Source organism: Photinus pyralis, unplaced genomic scaffold (genome assembly GCF_008802855.1).
Source record: "Photinus pyralis isolate 1611_PpyrPB1 unplaced genomic scaffold, Ppyr1.3 Ppyr1.4_LG4, whole genome shotgun sequence".
NCBI classification, from domain to species: Eukaryota; Metazoa; Arthropoda; class Insecta; order Coleoptera; family Lampyridae; genus Photinus; species Photinus pyralis.
In genome coordinates, this window is record NW_022170511.1 from 37,243,169 (window position 1) to 37,264,054 (window position 20,886).

Below are 20,886 nucleotides of genomic sequence, written 5' to 3' on the forward strand. Positions count from 1 at the left end.
TTCTCAATCAAAAGTTATAGACTAGAAACCAATTTAGAAAGAAAATTCAAAGGGCTGTAACTTTTGAACTAGTAACCCAATCTTGGAACTGTTTGAAATTATGGATTCTACAGGCCACGTTCTATAAGAAAAATTTTTTTCGGGTCGATCTGAGACAATTTTTTTTCGCGGCAAAAAAGGCAGTGTATATATAACCTTCCTTTTTTCCAAAAATCGACTGCACCAAAATTTCTCGGGAAAACACTTTTTCTTATTAATTTTGGTGCGTAGAATCCAAATCAATTCGTACTTTTTCGATCAGACTTCGCAATCAAAAGTTATAGACTAGAAGCTGAGGAATGGATGACTTTTTATACGAGTCGAATACAAAATGGTCTGATTTTAGTGGTTAGGTATACGTTAATATGAATTGTCAATTTGAAAGTTTACAAAGAAACTAGATTAACCCCGCGACTTGACGCGTTATTGACGGATATATGAGAAAGGAAACCCAGCGTACACAATGTAAAAATGTAAACCCATCGGCAGGATATGACGCAAGTGACTTGTCTCATGTATCGATGGGTACGCGAAATAGCAGAGTGCGACATCAACGAAAAAAGAAGTTTAAAAAAAATCGTATAATCCGAGCCTAATTGATCAACATTCACAGTGCCCTTTTCGCATCTCGACCCTCTACCAAAGTTTAAGATATATGAGCCAAAATTTTTTATAATCGCATTCCAAATCACATCGGCATATTTAACCCAAACATTCTGGCACACAAATAGGTAATTCATATTTTTTTCAAGAAAACTCATGCATACACTCGTGACAAGGGAATTAGGTAATTAAAAATACTGATGAGCTTCCGATCTTAATAAAAGTCTTTTGTGAAAATTTCACCCCAAAATTATAATATGAAGCCCGAGATCAAGTTAAACCATGGAAGCATGTTGTGATAATATCATTAAAAGTTTGGATAAAGGCAAACCATATTTGTGCTGAATTTTAAAATCATGATAATGAGATTAAAGCCGGGAATATAATCTGTCGCAAAATCACGCTATAAAATTTAGATTAAAAGGGTTCATTACTCAGTACGCCATACAGGAAAATGCCCTTGGCGTTTTGGTACACAACACAATATAAAAATAAACAAAAGCCTCATTTCATATACCTACCCCGTAACGATCGCGCGGTTATAATAGGAACGTTAATAATCCAAATGTTCATTATAACGCCAGGCAAACTTAATTAACGAAACGTTTCAGATTTGCTTATATAATTAAATTCCAATTCAGATTTGTCTGCTGACAGAACTTTCACATGAAGAATTTCGAACAAAACAAAACAACAGCGGTCCAGCGGCATCGAATTAAAATATCTATTCTAATCTGCAGTGATCGTTGTTTGAAAATTCGCAAAAGCGAGCTTCTGCCGAATTAATGTAGTAGAAATCATGCCCGTTTCTCCGAGGACAATACATTAAGTTGAATGACCCAAATCTGTCTCGGAATTTTATAGCGAGTTTCCTGAGGAAATTAAGTTTTGGTGTTAAACAGAATCATTTGGTACCGACGCTGACGTGGTTTCTTTTATTATCAAACGCTGTGATGGATGCGATTTCTTATTCTCGAGAGAGAGTTTGGTAGTAGCATTTGAATAGTAATAGTCTTATACAAATAGGGGTTTTCGTGTTCTTTAACTGTTCTGTAAATAAGTTATGATTCTAAAATGCTCGTCTTTGAAGCGGTAAGCAGTACACGTAAGCTGGTGGATATAAAGTGGACAGGTTTATAAGTAATGCGATTTTTGGTAGTATATTTTCTAGATTTTTGGCCGTAATCCATCTCAGCCACTTGGATGAACGATTACTGGGGCCAGTAAATTCGTTGAGTAATTTAATGGAGTGGATGCTATAGACTTTTCGCAACGTAAAGGTATAAAACGTAAACGCGCGACCATCCAACTCATGTTGGAAGGCGCTATTATGGCCACCTTATCCTTCCGGCCGAGGCCGGACGATACTGATACAGTTTTCAAGATATTTCGTTCTTTTTGCATTCGATATGCTTATAGCCCAAACAAATTCTGACGATTAATCTGTGCAACGTCAACTTTCTTATTCATAGAGATTTTTTGAAATTTTAAAACCAAAGATTCTTCTAGTAAAGGCAAGCATATCGTATATTGTAAACATCAGGTATACGCATGCCCAAAGTGTGTAATGTAATGTCATTTTTCTTATTTTTGTAGATATTTTTTTAAAATTTTAACTACGATGCTTCTAGTAAAGACAAGCATATCGTATACTGTAAAATACTGTAATGTAGGCATGCACAAACTTTCTTATTTGTAAAGATATGTTTTTCAAATTTTAACGCTGTAGCAAATTTCCTTACTATTTTGTATTATTGACGAGCGACAATGCTCGTTCATGATTTTGGACTTTCTGTCCGTCAGTCTGTCTACATGATACCTCGCGAACGGTTTATTATCGATTATTACTGAAAACAGAATTGGAAAATTCGAACCGTTAGCGAGTTATCATGTACACAGAAGGACGCACAGAAATTCCATATGACCAAAATGTAATCAGTCAGTCCCTTGATCCTTGTCCACCTGCTACTGAAAACAGCATTGAAAAATTCGAAACCGTTCACGAGTTATCACGTACACAGACAGACGGGCGGACGGACAGTAAGACCAAATGATCAAAATTTAATTAGTTAGTCCCTTAACAATTGTCCGCCTATTACTGAAAACAGAATTGAAAAATTCGAGGGCCATATACTTTAATGCAAAGCACTATTTCTAGTGAGAAAGAATAAACTTTTTTAAAAGACAACATAAAAACATGATTAAACTAGTAAAATTATAAAATTAATTTTCCTCAATTTGAGGTTTTCTTTTAAATTTGGTTATGTAATAGAATAAGTTTTTTATGCTGCTATATCCAAAAAGTAATCTCATTAAAAATATGTAATAAAAACTAGCGGTTGGCCTCTTTGACGATGCAGAAGATGCAACTGGTCACAAATTTACACTACATAGAATCGTAGCACACTTTTATAATTTTGGATACCATAAAAACCTTCTTTAAAAACAATGTTGTTTCGAAGATATATTCAGTGTTCCAGACAAAATTTTCACCCTGTCTACAATTAATTATTAATAAATTTATTCTTTACTTTTAGGACATTCTCAAACAAACACATCATATTTCTCGGAAAGAATGCGTCACATCGGTCTCCGTTCTTTATCGTTCCTTTTTTATTCCTGTTTTTTATAATACTGTTTTTTCATAAATCATCGTGCCGGTGCTGTGCGATTGGCCAAAGCGTATCATTTACGCTCAACACTCTCCCCTTTATCAAAAATATTCTTCGCCTACTGCGAGGCCTACTGTATATTGATTCACAACGGATTCTTTAGATATTCTTTCGAGATTGTTCAGAATTGTGGCCCGCAAGATTTTCACAGATTCTTCAAAGGTGATTCAGAGCTCCTATAATTCTAAAGATTCTTCACTACTTTTGAAATTCCTATGTTCTTCACAGATCCTTTCGAGAATATGAGATTTCGAGAAGATTTTTAAAAATGTTGGATCATTCATGAGTGATTGTCTTTAGAATGTACATTTCTAAACAGAAGCGTCTGAAAGACAATGTAGCCTAAGCAATAGAGCGTCTTTCTCAGTTTACTTACGTATTCCATTGCAGAAATATTATGAGTTGATGGGTGACGTGACTGTGAACCAACGAACTCATTTTCTCATGAAAATGAACGTGAAAGGATTCTAATGTGCTTGGTATTGAATACAAGACAATGTCATCTTCGTAAAATAACTAATGCATTTTTATCATATATATATGAGTTCGTTGTCGTTTTTCTCTGGAAACAAATTATAACAAAAAAGAATGACAACTTCAAGCTAACCGTCAAGGTGAGCTTTATAAAATGAGACACAATGCGGTATTCACATAAAAGCGGCATTATACGATAACAATGGGATACAACAAAAGCCATAATAAGAAACTTACGCATTACCAACTCATACAGGCCAAAAGGCGCGATTCAACTTTATTGACCCGAGAAATAGAAAAAAGCGAAATTCTTGTCATTATAATTGTATTGTATTGTAATGTGAATGTTAATAAGGTATATAGATTGACCTTAATACTTGCTTAGAAAATTACAATAATAATTTACTTACTGATTCATTTACCTGTGTCTGTGCATTTCAAATCCAATAAGGTGGTAACCTTATTGAGTTATAAATAAATCTCGTAAAAGGTTTTTATGAATCATGCTAATCCATTTAGTAAAGTCTCTTGATTTGATAAAGTGAGAAAATTGTGTAAGCGCGGAAACACGGGAACTTTTTCCGTTCACATTGTCCATTTTGGATAATTAATTCAAACTGTGAGAATTGTAATTTGAATGATACATCAATGGTCATTCTTCAATTATTACACAAGGTTAGGAAAAGTTTTTCAGTGTAAATTCATTATGATTCCTTTTTTCCTTTTAAATCTCCCTCAAGTTCCTAGTAAGCTTTCTTAAAGTTTCTATCAAATGCTTCTCAAATTACTTTTACGATCACTCTTAACTGCTTCTTCAAAGTTCATCCCATACTTCCAAACTTTCCCTCAAAACTCAAACTCGCTTACATGAACTCGTATAAAGAGGTTGCTCTCATAATAAAACTTGCTCCAGGTGAATTCCGCCTTGGAAAAAATTCTATCAATGAAAATCTCCGAACTTGCTTTAATCAGAAAAACAACCCCCAAGAATTAAGAAACTTCAGAGCGGAAAATTCGCTCTCGTCTAAAGAGAATGTGTTTAAATGAAAAATCATTCCTGACGAGTTAGTTACGAGTTACTTATTATCTGAAGGAGAAGGACAATTCTTCGGCGACTCAGTTTTTAAAAAAAAACAGCCTAAAGGAAGTCCAGAGCGTAAAAAATGAATAAAAAATATGAAAATATCTTCCCTTAGAAACATTTTTCTTAGTAGAAAATCTTCCTCTCTCCAGTTAATTTGCTTCTAAGAAAATTCTGATGCTCATGAGAACTCGTCTAAGGTCGAGGTGGATTATGGAAAATTTTTCCGCGAGGATAATTTCACCACCCTACATAGTTGTCCTCCAAAAAATTGCTCACAAGAAAAACCATAGCGTAAAACTCGCTGTCTTTTCTTTCCTTCCTTGAGTTGGGATATTTCACGCCTATGCACTTGACCCTTGGATCTTATGTACGTTAAAAAATCTGATGATTCTTTCCGGCTGCAACTCTCTGATCTGGTGAGGCGCTATTGTAGGTCTTGTGATCTTTGCCTGAAGACAGCATTACACCAGTAGAGGAGGTGTTTCGCTATTTCGCCAGCAGAGGCGACATGTGTTATCCTCAGCTACACCTACTTTCTTGAGATCATATCTTAAGGGGCAGTGTCCAGTGTCCAGATCTATGTATGACCTTAGTTCCAAGGTTCCAAGGGCAAATTATCACGTTTCCACTCTTTGGGTTCTTATCACTCCTCCAGCTACACTTGCTGGTGCCCCACAGTTGCGATCCAATTTGGGAATGCTTGGTGCCGGCCTTAGCGAGGCGATCAGCCTCCTTGTTACCGGCTATCCTCTCATGGCTTGACACCTACGCTAACGTAACACAATTATGCCTGGCTTATTCTTCCAGTTTTGAGTGGCATTCCATGAGCAGCTTGGAGGTCAGGGAGAAGACTGCTAGAGCTTTGAGAACTGCCTGACTGTCCGAGCAGATGTAAAAGCACGCACCCAGTCGCGCTTTGGACGCAATGACCTCTGTGCACCTTGGTATTGCTATAACCTCGGCTTGAAATACGGTAGGAGTGGTTCCTAAGGTCATTGAGAGAGCGTAATTCAGCTTTTTTATGCCTATTTCCACCCCTTCCTTCAACTAGGAGTCATATGTGTACCAGTATAAGGCTCCATTCTCACATTCAGGACTGTTCTTACTGACTTCCTTTGGACTTTGGACCACCATAACGCCGCAAGGTAAGTCAACAATAGGCCTAATTACAGTGGTATACCAAAAGGTTTAGTCCTCATTTCCTCCCCATAAAGCTTCTATAGCCCATTAAGGCCGTGGATACCTTGTTGACCGCCATGGTGATTTGAGGCTTCTTAAAATTCGTTTAGAAGGATTCGTGTAAGGAAGATATGCTTGTAAGGGAAATTCGCTTACGAGAACCTATCCAAGAAAGACATGCTCGTATAGAAATAAGCTCCAGACGGACTCGGTTTTCAAGGAAAATTGCCACCCCTGGCCTAATGGCGTGTTACTGAAAGACAGTTCAACAGAAAACTCAGAGAGCTAAATCCACTCACAAGAACTCTCATAAACAGTACTCAAGAAAGAGGTAGATACTCAATGCGCTCACGAGTAGAGTACGCTACTAACTCCAGGTGAATTCTCACCTCAATAATATGATTCAGGAGCTCCTAGTAGCTTCGTCCCCTAAAAATACTTTACTCAAGGAGCCCCCAAGAAGGTTCAGAAGATGAGTTTGCACATTCAAAATGTACGCTAGATAATGCAAGAAGAATCAAGCCCTTAGAGAAATTCCCCGCAATATTCGCTTTGTAGGCAATGAAGTTATCCACTTTATACACAAGAATCTGAAAAATTGAATTAAAATATGGAAATAACGTGATTACTAATATGCGTAACGTGTCCTTCGGAATAAACCAGTTTTTTTTAAACAAAACAGAGTCACTGGCTTACGATCTTAAACACATAAACTAATAATTTTTGACGTAGGGCATTAACAGTATTCAGTTTAAATCAGTTTAAAGCAATAAAGCCGAAAAATTTAACAAATAAAGAAAGCGTTCGGGAGGTAGTCAAACATACCCGTTGACAGAGGAAAGATGTAGAAATGTGTCACGTAAGCGGGCACCTTGCTTAGTAAAAGACAGGTGCAATTTGGTCGTATAATGCGTGAAGCGTTATTAAAAATTTACACGCACTCTCGCAATACCTACTTCACTACAAGGTAAATTCTTTTCAATTAACATTAATTAGTTGAATTAGAGATATAACATTTGCAAATAGCGTTTATAATCATAATATAAATGTTCGCGATGGGGTAAGGGAAAAGCATGGTATTTGGTCATTAGTAGTGCCATCAAGAGTAAAACGTGTTTTTAGTCCCCTCCTCCCCATTTCCAACAGTTTCTACTAGAGGCGTGCGTGTGTAAAATTAAACAAATTTATTGGTTGTTGCATGGTTTACTTCCAGACACAGCTTTTCTGGAATTAACTCAAGGGGGGGGGGGGGATACCTTCAAGGTATAAGCTACGTATTGCAAAAAAATTCATTAAGCTATTTCCCTAAAAATAGTACGAAGTGGGCGCGGTCGGAGGGACGGACGGACGGACGGAAAAAACGCAAGAAATAGCAAATTTTTGTAAATGCGCTAAAAATACGAAAATTTAGTAAGTAAATTTGACTATTGGTTTCGGCTTAGTACAATCATTGCTTAATGGAGAACTGGCGAATGATTCATAGTACCAGAGATTAGATTAAGCAGTGAAACATTATCTAGTTTGCAAGGTAAGTGTACTATTGCCACATTTCAATTTTAAGATTAAAGTAAAAGGACAGTCGCTAGAAAGGGAAACATAAATAAAGGAGAAAACGCTTAAAATATCACTTCAAATATGATAATGATAAAGTGAGGAAGGACAGAAATAAATTTAATAAGCACTGAGAAATGTTAACATTATAATCACAATATTTGTATACACATCAAGGGAGATAGCAGAACGGAGACAGTCATCCCAAGGATTGAGAAGGGATGGAACATTTGAGTTGGTCAAACAATTCAGGTGATTTTTTTTCAAAATGGACCGAGGGTCGCAAATATTTCGTTTTGAACCCTTAAAAATTCCCCAAAAATTGCATTGGTTCTTAATTTTTTTAAATTTAAGTATCACGTCTTTGAATAGGATATCTGTCACTCCTTTCAATTTTGCAGAAATGCTACCCCAAAATCTCTAAAGGAGAGTGCGAAAAAATCTGGTCTTTTTACATGAAAATGCCGAATCTGTTTGTTTTTGAAAATTCCAAAAGCATAGTTGACTGCAATTCCTGGCTGGATAATGGAAGTAGGGTATACAGTCCCTAAATTGATATAAAACAATTGACATAAAACAAAGCTGGGCCGTGTGGTGCAGCTGAAGTTCCACTGGTTCTAATTGGATACTTGTACATTTACTAGTATAGGAGGCTGGGCTGGTAGAGCAGCCTTGGTTGAAACCCCGCCCACTCAAAAATAAAAGACAAAATAAAATAAATAATACTAAAATGCAATATAGGACAAGATTCGTGTAAAAGGATTCACTTGTAGTTCTCCAATTCTCAGTTTGGTAATTGTAAAACTCCACAAAGTATTGAAGCGAGTGAAAAAAGCTATATCTTAATATCTGCAAAATTGAAGTAGTTTTAATAACAAAGGAGGATGAAGATGGATTGCAAACAATGGCGCTGAGCATCATCTTCTTTTAGAAAAACGTTTATAAGTGGATTTAAATTCAATAAGTCGGTAATCGTTTGGATGTTCAAAATCTTTCCAGTTCTAGTTATAATGGAAACGAATCTTCATAGAAAGAGGTAAAATAAATTGGCCGCTTACTTCACGTGTTTGCATACGATGCGGGTAACTTCACATACACCAGAAGCTTTAGATTTCTTGCCCACGTAAAGTAATAATTTTAAGGGTGAGATTCGTTTCCTATGATTTTCGGTTCGGTTCCCCCGTAGAGCATAAATTTACTCTATAGTTAAGCTTAAAAAAAACGAAACGGAATATTATTTTGCTCTTTCATTATTCGCGTATGTAATTCTATCTTTTTGTTCAGAAGCTTTTGAAACTCCCATGTATGTACCTACCTCTTATCATCTAATTATCAGAACAGTGATGTTTTCAGCTTTCGAACCGCTTTTCGTTGAGAGAATAAACCTAAAATATAATAGAAACTCGGTCGCATTATAAAAGGTCTCCCTTACACTAAAATAAAAGCTTTGTGTATTATGAAAATATGGTAGACATAACATTCTCCCATTTACCGTCTCCTTGATAAAATGTTACTTCGTTCCACACTTGAAGAGAGTACTTTATCTTTCCCATTTCCAAATGGAGTTTCGATCTTTTATATGTACACCACACATTCGAATTCGATTGGTTTCAAGGGACGTCAGTATCAAATAAACCGAGTCCTTCGTTTCGTTAGTTAATGTTATTTCTACTTCACATCACGAGAATGGTTTCAATTTTATGGTACGAGCGAAATTTAACTCGAGTATGAAGGTAAATTAAAAACGATTAGCTAAAAGCACGAAGAAATTTCAACCCCTGTTCAAATTTGTAGCATTAATTTATACAACAAACCGAAACTTTCACAATTTAAGACGCTGTGAATTTTTTTAATTTAAAAACTTTTTTAGTGCGCCAGTAACCGTGTAATATCGCAATATGATGGATAGTGCGGCTTTATACAGCTACAATGGTGAAAGTATAAGGGATCAAAACGAGTAGAGAATAATAATTTACGCGAGGAGCTCTTTTGAGAAAAATCTCTCTATATAAACTAACAGACGCAAAAGACTTTCCTGAACAAATGAGAAGAATTCCTTATAAGTACCGCCTTTAGAATTTATTTATCTCATTGTATGTTATGAATGTTGTGCTACCTAACAAAGTTAGAGTATGTGGTTGTGACCATATTAATTAAGCACGGACGATGAATGCGACGAACATCTGTTCGTAATTTTGCTGAATATAAAAACTGAAAAGATGTCCATTCGCTTACTTGTAATTACGGAATGTGAAGAAATATATTGGATAATCACGCGATGACAAGCCATTTGATTAAGTAGAGGTACTTGAACTCCTGGTCTGGTTCGTGCTAGTTTATCACTAGAAAGAACAATATTTCCGCAGGAAGCCTTTTTATCGCCAATTATTATGCATTGAAAAAAGAATGCAGTAGTGCAATTTATTAGGTACCTAAGTGCTAGCTATTTTCGAACAATGTTATTGCAAAAGATGCAGTTTTTTATACCGTACTCAGTACAACTCAACGGAAATAACAAACTGTTAAATTAAGATTTGTTAATTTACTAGGTGAATCCTTCTTGAAAAAATTGTAAAAACTTTTTGAAAAAATATATACTACTCAAAACGGTATTTACGTACTGTGAAGAAAAAATTTAATCGTTTCAAGTACAATATTTTGTTGAGCAACTAATTTGTTTAATAACCTGCACTACATAGGTAAAGTTTCTTACAAAAATGGTCATCATTCTCTTCTCTGTGTGTATACGCTTATAATTACAACCATACAGGTAAATGATGGTGTGAAGGCACAGTTATTATAACTGTGTCTGCAAGCAATTAATTATGGGACTGTTAAATTATCTTCATCATAATATAAGGTCACACCTCAAATCTGAAATAGCCTTGGAAAGCAAAAGAAAGATACGAACCCCTAATAATCATTTAAATTTATATAACGTTATATTAGGATGTTACATAATATGTTATTATAATATTATTATGAAACAGAAACTGTCTAGGAAACTGTGCTTAAGGGTTTCCGCATGTGAAGCTGATATAAGAAACGTTTAAATCGATTACTTATTTATAAAAAATAAACGTAGTAAATTACTATGCATTTACCACTCTTAGTCGAATAAACAAAGCGTAAAAGCCCTGTAAGGCTTCTTATCCTCAGAAAAATACCCGACTGTTATATATTTGTTACTGTTTTAGATACCATTTGAAATCAAACCGATTTCAATGTGCACAATTAAATATATTCGGGTTGGCGTAGGTATTGTTGTGAGACCTAACCTTCACTTCTGGGAATCCCACGATTTACCTCTAGCTAGCTCAGTTGTAATTAAAAAAAAACAAATTTTTACCCGCATCTCAAGGTCCAGCTGGATTCTGCCACCCTACAGCATTCCAACAATGACATAAATAGGTGGCTTAACCAAATCCTTAAATTCCAATATGAAACTTTACCCCCAGATTTAATCAACTTGAAACAAAGTAAGAGACGCCGACAATTACCTCTCTTTGACTCTAATAAACAAAACCTGGATTGCAATGACTGGTTTAATTTCAGACAAAAAAATTGCGTAAATTTCTGTTTTACAAATTGTTACAATTTTAAACAAATAAATAACACACACAAAAAAAAACAAATTACTCAAACATTACAAAAAAAACAAGACAAAACAAACCACTAACTACTACTTACTTTTAAAATTAGTCCGAATAACGTATTCCGATAAAAAGAGGTATCCGTACACAAACACGCAAACCAAACACTCAAACACCGACGTCTTCTCTCTTCGGGTACCCACAAATTCAAAACTTCCGTGTTTCCGCAAAATAAAAAAAAAAACAGGACGACGAACAAACTTCTTAAACTTCTCAATAATTCTTCTTAAAACGGCAGACACAAAAATTCTAATTAAACCTGGATCCACTACGCAAGAAACTTCCACAAAATTCAAAAAATAACGTAACCGAAGAAGCGCCGGTTGGCTTTGACACGACCAAAAAGGCCCCGCTCTCTTCAAAAATTTCCTATTTAAGCCAAAAGCCCTTCTCCTTTCTTCAACATCCCGCCCGCCAATCACGCGAAGCGTCGATTTTTCAACTTCTTGCTAAACGGCACGTACGCCCGGCAATTCTGCGAAGAACCTTATCTCTACTTCGCGCTATACCTCGTTAACGGCAAATAAAATTTAAAAAGAAATTTACATCGAAAAAAATTCTAGGAATAAAATAAAAACAGAACACTTCTAAGAAATTGAACCAAAACTATAACATGAAATTTACGCAATCCTGTGTCTCAAATTATTAATAACCCCCCCGGTTAATTAATTGAACTAAACAAAATTGTCACATCCAGACGCTCTATAATTTCTTTCAAGTTACAACTAAAACAAAATAACACAACAGTATGTATATGGAAAGTGAAACAGAGCTATTTCATATCAACAGTATAGTAACATAAAAGCCAGGGATCTTGGTGCAAGACAATCATCGAGGATGAGACGGTTTCGTTTTGTTTATAACCAAATAATTTACCTGTTGGCAAAACTATTGCAGATCAAATAAAAGCAGGGGAAATAATTCTGTGGTATCTAAATACCTACCTACCTACATTTCACTAAATGGAGGGAGATACCTTTTGGTGCGTACAGTACGATCGAATTTCTCGGGTACCCTAAACCATTGACTAATTTAGTCAATGAAATGCCTAAACATTTTTTTTACAGAAATATGTAACGGAATCGGTTAACGAACAATAGCGTAAAGTTTTACAGCGCGCATTACAGTTTTTCGTGACCTTCATTCACAAAGGATACTTTATGGTTTAGAAACTATCACGTTAAATACGAACAATAGTGGAAAATTTAACCGCAGTCTTCTTCTTGGAACGCAGGTGCCGATCTGTTTCGATCATGTTGCAAACAGCATTGATTTTTTATGGAAGCTATAACTCTATCTAGTGCAACTGGCCAATTGAAGAGTAGAATGCTAATCGCTATTGCGACGAGCTTGCTAATATATATCTTGAACCTATATGAGAAATCAAATTCAATTCGTGGCGATGGATGTCACAAAATTCACTTTTGTTCCATTTGTTGGAGCGAAGGGATCGGCAGTTTTGTACGATTCTGAATACCTATAATCAATGGCGTGGATAAAAACTGCTAGATTGAAGTGAGAAGATCCTGCAATCAAAAGGATCACATGCATGCTGTTTTGTATCTTTATCAAAAGCAGGAAGACCAATAACCACAGTATGGTTCGGTATAATCGCGGAATTTAATGCGATAAGGATAAATCAATCTGAGTCTAAATTACAAGGTCGGCTTAAACCAACATCAATAAATTAAAAAAAGTCTATCCACGCCTAAGTTTAAAATGCGCATCTCTTTGACATGACATAACACGTCCCTAACAGAATAAAGTAATATCGTATCCTCACATTATCTAAGATAACTAGACAAGCTAAGTTTGATAACAAAGATTTTTATTCGATGCGTCACAGTTTGCTAACTGAAAATTCAAAATAGTATACTTTACTATACATGTTTGATTACTCCACAACCCTGACAGGCATCAGGGTAGAGAAAGTGGAGTGAGCATTACCAGAACTTTACTGACGCACTGGTTCGTTTTCCCTTTGCATGTAATTAGCTAAATTGAAATATAAATAAATCGAAGTGATTTATGTGCGCAGTTTATATCACGACCGTGAATTTTTATAGATTGTGATGTATGATCTGTATACATCACTCTACATTTGTATATTTTCTTTTACCTTGCGAAAATAAATAGTTCTGACACGGACAGGAGAAGGATACTACACAATTGAAGATCAGTTTGATATTATAAATTAATGGAAAGAAAAATAATCTTGCAAATATCACCTCGGTAGTATATAATAATCTCTAGTGTAAATGTTTGTATAAGTAGGAGTCATGGTGTCTATATACGCCATGGGAAGTAAGTGCAAAAATCTTTACTGGGAATTTATTTTTAGAAAATTTAAATGTAGGTTTACATGTCGGGTGTAATTGCGTATGAGTTCATCAAATCCATAAATTTCAACCTACAACCATTTAGGTAATAAACTGTATTAAATGCTATAAAACAGTTCACTTAAGAAATTGAGGTTACAGGTATTCTGCTCATAGTGCAGCTAACAACAATAATTTCTCCGTCGATACAACCATCTAATTATTGTATACCTTGTAAATGTAAATCTACTCCTGGAAGACGTTTGTGGTGCTAATTAACATCCCCTAAAACGTTTAGACTTCTTGGTGGATATTAAGAAAAAAGTTCTACTAAATGAATCAACATGAATTTGGAAAATTAAAGGCTGACTTCTTTATGAACTTTTGCTTAGAGTTCTCTAAATGTCATTATAGGCCAGTTAAATTAAACAAAAATACGGCAATCGTCGGAATTAATTACTATAGACTGGACATTTTTTAAACCGCTTCTTTTACACCTCGGTAGACATATGTCAAGTTCCCAAGAGAGGAGATGGGAAAGGGGATAAAGGTAGCATTTTGATATGCGTGCACACCAAACTTATAGCTACTTTATTAACGAGCTCCTAGCGAGTTTATAATTTTGTGGTGTCTGTCCGTCCGTCCGTCCGTCCGTTAGCACGATAACTCATAAACGAATGGACCGATTACGATGAAATTTTGCAGGTGGATTCTTGGAGTTCGTGAATTGGCAATGTAGCCCAAAAAATAAAGTCGGCCTTTTTGACATCTACGTTAGTTATGAGCCGAATTGCATGAAATTCAATATGCGCATAGCTTTAGCAACATAAAACACAATTCCAAAAGTTGAGCCTAATCGATCAGCATTCACAGTGTATGCAAAATGTTACAAAAATCGCGGTCACAATGGGTGCTCAATTCTGAGACAAAATTGAATACAAAATTTATTACTACGGTGTGGTCTGTCTCGCAAAGGTTTTTGTAAATCCTGTTTTTGTATTCCGCTTTTATCAAGTTTTGCAAAGTCTTTATGAGGATATCATTCCATAACATTCCTTGCGATCATACATTTGCATATTTGAAGTTAACGATTTGACGTAGAGTGATGAAGAATCCAGCTAATAATGCGTGAATTTCGTTCCTCCTTCCGTCTGTGGGAGAGTTTGAGATGTGGAGATTAAGACTTCCTACATAGCAAGTGTCAATTTTTAGCGCATTTTCCAAAAGGAAACTGAACGTTATTGCCCTCACTTTGTTCGTCAATCCGCATGTCCGTCTGTGCAACTATTAGTCCAGTTTTTCGTTGTTGTTTGCTTCTTATACGGTGTAGTACAGCCGAGAGTACAGCCCAGAAGCCTTGGATCCTTCCCGATCCCGAGATATTACTGATTCTGTGCGGGGGAAATGCGCTTTCATCGGTCACTCCTGACCACGTTTTTAACTTCTTTATATTTTAATCTGTTGTAAAATGTAGGGTGGCGAAAATAAATTCGTCACAAAGCTTATTTGACTATGAAGGTTTTGGTTAACATCACTTTAATCGCGTAATCTCACTTAAATAAATGTTACCACAAAAAGTTGTCGCCCAGGGTGCGGACTTTCATTGCGTTTATATTTCAAGTGGTTAGTTAGGATAAAAGACAAGTTTACTAACCAAATTTTTACGCCTATCTTTTTTATAGGGCGTTAATAAGATTATAATTTAAACTGCAACCAGTAAAAAGTTTAAAGACGATTAATTAGTGCTTTTGTGAGCTGTTTTTTGGTTGAGAGAGAAATATTGCCCACTTCATTTTTTCTATATAACTTTGGGGCGCTCGTGAGTCGTGACTTTTGAGTTTGAAGACTTTTTGCACTGGAGATATGAAAGTTCTACAATGTCATTGGGCACAATAGTATTTGTCGATATTTTGGGATTCATCCTTAGTTATCTATACAGAGTGGTTCAAGTTCGTGTATCACTATTGGGATCTCCGTAACGGTGAGAGATACAGCGTTTCTTAAATGTGGGCAAAGTTCCCCTTTTTTGTGACATTATGGACATTCTGATAAGATGCGGTACGTCCGAAAAAAATTGCCTATAGAATATGCTAACGAGAACCGTCGATTTTTGACCGTTTAAGGTCATAAAGTCAGATATTTTAGATGTTTGGCGTTTGCAGCATAATCGTGGGGGTTTCCGCCCTGACTCTAGATAATGCTTACGTTAAGGCCGATTCTAACTCAAAAAGTCACTAGATAAGTACCAGACGAAGCGCTTTATGAGCGCTACCTAAAGGCGGGGATACTCTAGAAAAATTTCTGGCGCGAGTTGCTGTCTGATAGCACTGTCAAGTGTAAACACCACCGTACGTACGTAGTTTGCGCATGCGCACATGTAATTTTGATAATATGCGATATGCTTGGTCTTGACTAGAAGAATCAGTTGTTAAAATTTCAAGAAAAATATTGCTATAAATAAGAAAGTTGTATATGCATATATGAACTTTTTTGTAAAACTCCCAATTTTCGACGGCAAGATGCTCATGATCTGCTCGTTTTGCTGTCAGCACCAACATCGTCTCAAAGTAACATGTACCTTCGCAATCCAGGAAGAGGTAGAATTGATGAATTGCCTTATCTCTGTGCATTTAATTAAGAGTATGATCGTATAATTGTAAAAGAGCATATTTTATTATTAATTTGCTAATGACAATACCCATGCTACACTCGCATTTACGCAATGCATGTGTAGAATGTCGTTAATTTGGCAAATAAGCTAACACAATCATAAGATTATTGTATGGATACAATAAACGAAAGACAAAAGAACTACATCACCTGAGTAATTGTCGTAACAACCAATATTCAAATTGCATTTTAGCGCGCAAATTCGATGAAATAGTTAATATAATATAATATGGAAAAGCGTATTTTTCGTTACTTTAACACACTTCCGCATGTGCGATTTTGCTGACGACATAGGACCAACATCATGTAGATTTTGTTTGATTCGGGTTCCTGGTGCTTCAAAACGTGTATTTCAGTAAAAAAAAAGTGAGGAGGGGTTATTTTTTTTACCTCAATGCCTCCCTTACTAACGTGCGGGGGTAAAAGTTACAACTACACCACCTTTTGTAGGGCAAAAGTCCATACTGACTGGACTATACCGGGTGGTGCCTAGCGCAACGCAGCATAGGGATTTCAATGGTAATTTCTTTATAGTCAATTACTAGCTCCCCTAATTATTTTAGAGCAAAAGTCTAAATAGGTTTTTTTTAGAGAAAAAATACTGCATCTGTTCATACTATTACTATAATTTTCCGTTTTTCAAAACCGTAGAAATCGACAAAATAAAAAGGTTCATCTTACAATAAATCAGATACGCCTTGGAATTACCTAAAAAAACAGCGATCACGTTTCATTATTTGCCTTTGACGTATATTAAATTTATACTTGTTTATAAATTAGTTAAAGAACTGCAAGTGCAATAACGTTCAAAATGTCCGTCAAAACCATCAGGAAAACGACAATACCTGCATTCAACGTTTTGGCTGCAGTAGCGGAAAACCCAAATATAAGTTTAAGAACGATTCTTCCCCAAATCAGTTTTTTTTCTTCGATTATGTAGGTACTCTGATTCCGGAAAATGATAAACAAATAGTATCTAATGCAGATTCCAGATACATTCTCTAAAAAAACATTACCCTAAGAAGACTTTTATTGCGTCGGTTAGTTGAAACAGAATTAAATATGAAATCGTTCGACGTTAAACAATGATAACTTAGATGGGATGCGCTTTGTAGTTTGTTAAAAGGTTCCAAAGCATCAGATTTATTAAAATGTAATTTTTTATTTTGTCGATTTCTACGGTTTTGAAAAATGGAGAATTATAACTAAATGTATGAACAGATGCAGTATTTTTTTCTCTAAAAAAACTTATTTAGACTTTTGCGCTAAAATAGATAAGGGAGCTAGTAATTGACTATAAAGAAATTACCATTGAAATCCCTATGCTGCGTCGCGCTAGGCACCACCCTGTATACCACATCAAATAACGTTTTTTTGGCAAATAACTGCACGTCAAGTGTGACGTTTCTGATACATCACAATTCACAGGGCTGAATAGATGCATACGTTATCGTTCCAAATGATGTCAGCCTTTTACGCACTTTTGCAATTAGATATTAATTCCCGCAAGTAACTTGATATGGACCCAAAACGAACAGGACTTGAGAGGTGAGCTCCACGTACTTTTGGAACATGATCTCCCTAGTCCCTATTTGTCGTGCAGGTCGCAAATGTCTGAAATCTACTTCCTAAAGGAATTTGTGTGCGAGGATCTGAAGAACGAAATGATAGTAATCTTACCATTAATTCTTTTACGTTTATAACAGTAATATTATTGAGCCCGCAGCGTCACGTCGTTGCCAGGCAACGCGCTTCGTGGAGTGGATTTACGCTCTGCATCCAAGCATATTCACGGCTGTTGCATACGCGGTCCGGCAGTTCAGTTCACGCAGCGATCACTAGCGGTAGCGTCCGTCACACTTGCGCGTTGTTTCTTTGATTGTAACGGCATTCGAGATCTTGGAACAAAAACAGTGTGGGATTAAATTCTTGATTTCTTCTGACCTTAGCGGTAAGTAGTCGAGTGCCAAATTTTCTCTTTGCGTAAACACGCATTGAAATAAAATTTAATTAACATTCTCCTCGAGAAAACAAATTATTTTTATGATTTCTCCTTTTCGAATTTCGTTAGTGCCTGACCTAACGATTAAATTTTAACTTTACAATTCCAAATTATAGTAAATGAAGTGGAGATGGCTACTAATTAATTGCTCTATAATTTATTTACGCAATGCCACTCAACCACGAAATGTAATTGTCGAGAACTAACTAATTCGCCACCGAACGAAACGGATGTTTTTCTCTTAATATCCATATGTAGACAATATAATTAACCTTTCTCATTTACATATTTTTTCATTTTATCACTCTCTTGAGATTCAGCGGAGGGCAGTGTGTTCCGCGGACCGGAAACGTAATAAAACAAGTGCGGGCGCATGATGGAGCTCCAGCATCCGCCTGAAACTTTCAAGCGCGGTTTGGGGGCGATTTCATAAATTTTGTAATTGAGAGTAACCGTGTAGCGGAAAATTTGGATGCGGTTGAACTCTTACACTATGCGGTTATGTAATAATTTATTAATTATGTGATCGGGCGAGCAAGGGGGGAGGTCAAGGTACCTGTGTATGTAAAAAATACCTATGTTTTTAAACCGCAAGATTTGTTATTCTATGCGTGCTCCAACGAGGTCTCGACGCTTGTGCTAATTAAGGCAGGGGGTAGATTTCCGATCCTTTAAGTCTTAATTAAGGTCCATTCCAATTAGACTGCGCAGCAGATGATAACAATGATTGGAGGGCATTCAAACTGCCGATACCTTGTCAAGTGGGGCATTGTATGATGATTTGCTAATCTCTTTATCTGTTCTGCAATGTCTTTTTATCTCAGACAATTAGAGATAATCGCATTGCGCAAAGATGACACTTTGTATAGCATTGAAGATTCACAAAGTTATGCTTCGACCAAACAAAGACACGCTTTCGACAGGGTTGAAATCGAGGTTGAAATGGTTGAAGTGTAAGTATAATAGATCGCCAGCTTTTAGGCAGCATCTTCGGTTACCACCCTTGTTGGTTATTAATTCATAAGAGAAGCGAGGGTACCGTAAAACGTTAAATTTAGAGTGAATGGAGTTCTTGAGGGAGCCATGATTTAGTATCAATTTCGAGGGGTAATTTTTAACGCAGCCAGAGAAACTACCCCATATTGGTTAAACTGTGATAGATTTACGATTTTTAATAAAACTTTGATTACATCGTATGAAATCATTATAGGTACATTTTAGTATACTTATATGTATATTTTGGTTCTTCAAGTTTGATATAATTGATAGCAAGCTAACTATCTAATCATTATTAATGCTAGTTTAATATGCTCGAGAACATATCTACCGATAGAAGCTTGATATTGTTTGGCAATATGGAACGAAAGTTGTTCTAATTAAGAATTTTACCATTTTGACGCACTACATTAGAGAAAGAAACTGGCAATACATACTTAATAATACCCTCGATAATGCCTAGGCTAACAGTAACCAGTACTACTGCATGGTGCTTGAAAGGTTTATGTTAAAGTATGCCAGAGGTTACCACTTTCGTTTATGTGCAAAACGCCATCAATATCCTAAAATATAAAAATTCACCACTTGGAAAATTGTTGTGTACCATTTACATGAATTACTAAGTCTACTGAATTTGAAGTCACAAATAATTGTATGAAGTTACTTACCGTTCACCGTTCATTTACTGATTTTGCAAATAGTTACTGAATTTAGCTTAGAATTTAAAAAAAAAATATTAAAATTGCGGGGGAACGCCACAACATTTTTATGTACAGCCCTCCGGAATTTGTGGGACCTATATTAGTGTGGGGTTAGTGAAATTAGAATTTCAATTAGTGTAATTAGAATTTGAATTAGTGATACTGCTATAGGTATGCATTTTTTTGTTTTTACAGTTGTGCTAGATCAAAAAATTCGAAAAAATCTCAACTGCAATTCTTCTGTTTTTTTACGTTTAAGAACTAAAAAGATAGAATGTACAGAGAGAGTGTACGTTAAAGCGTAGTTATATTTCAAAAATATCTCTTCATAAATAGGACAGTTGACGTCTATAAGTAGTTAAAATATAAGAAAAATTGATATTATGCATTGATCAACTTCCCAAAAAGCCATAGCATTTTTGTAATATGCGATAATGGCCTTTATTAGAAGCACATGTGGGTAAAATTTAAAAAAATATATCTATAAGTTTAATAAGGAAGTTGAAATTGCGCAGCTCGCAAATGCGCATATTATAATTTATGGTATATGCCATATATTTCTTTTTAGTAGAAGCGCCTAAGTATGGCTAAAATTTCAAAATTAATTCCTTTCTTTGAGACCTTTCATTAGAGTACCATGAAGGGTAAAACTAGTTCAATTGGTTCCACTCCTCCCCCTCTCCCTCCACCCCGTACTTTGATAAGAGGACAGAAAGAAGGGCAGTAGTTGGTAGAAAACGGTTCCTCTCGTTGAGACCTTTAATTAGAATACAATGAGAAATAAACTTAATTTTTAACCCCCCCCCCCCCCCCCCCAGGCCCCGTTGCTCACTGATTTCGAAAAAGAGTAGCACGGGAAAGTTATGGTTTATACAAACCAATTTATTTCGATGAGACCTTTCATTAGAATACCATGAAGAGCAGAACATGTCCCCCCCCCCCCC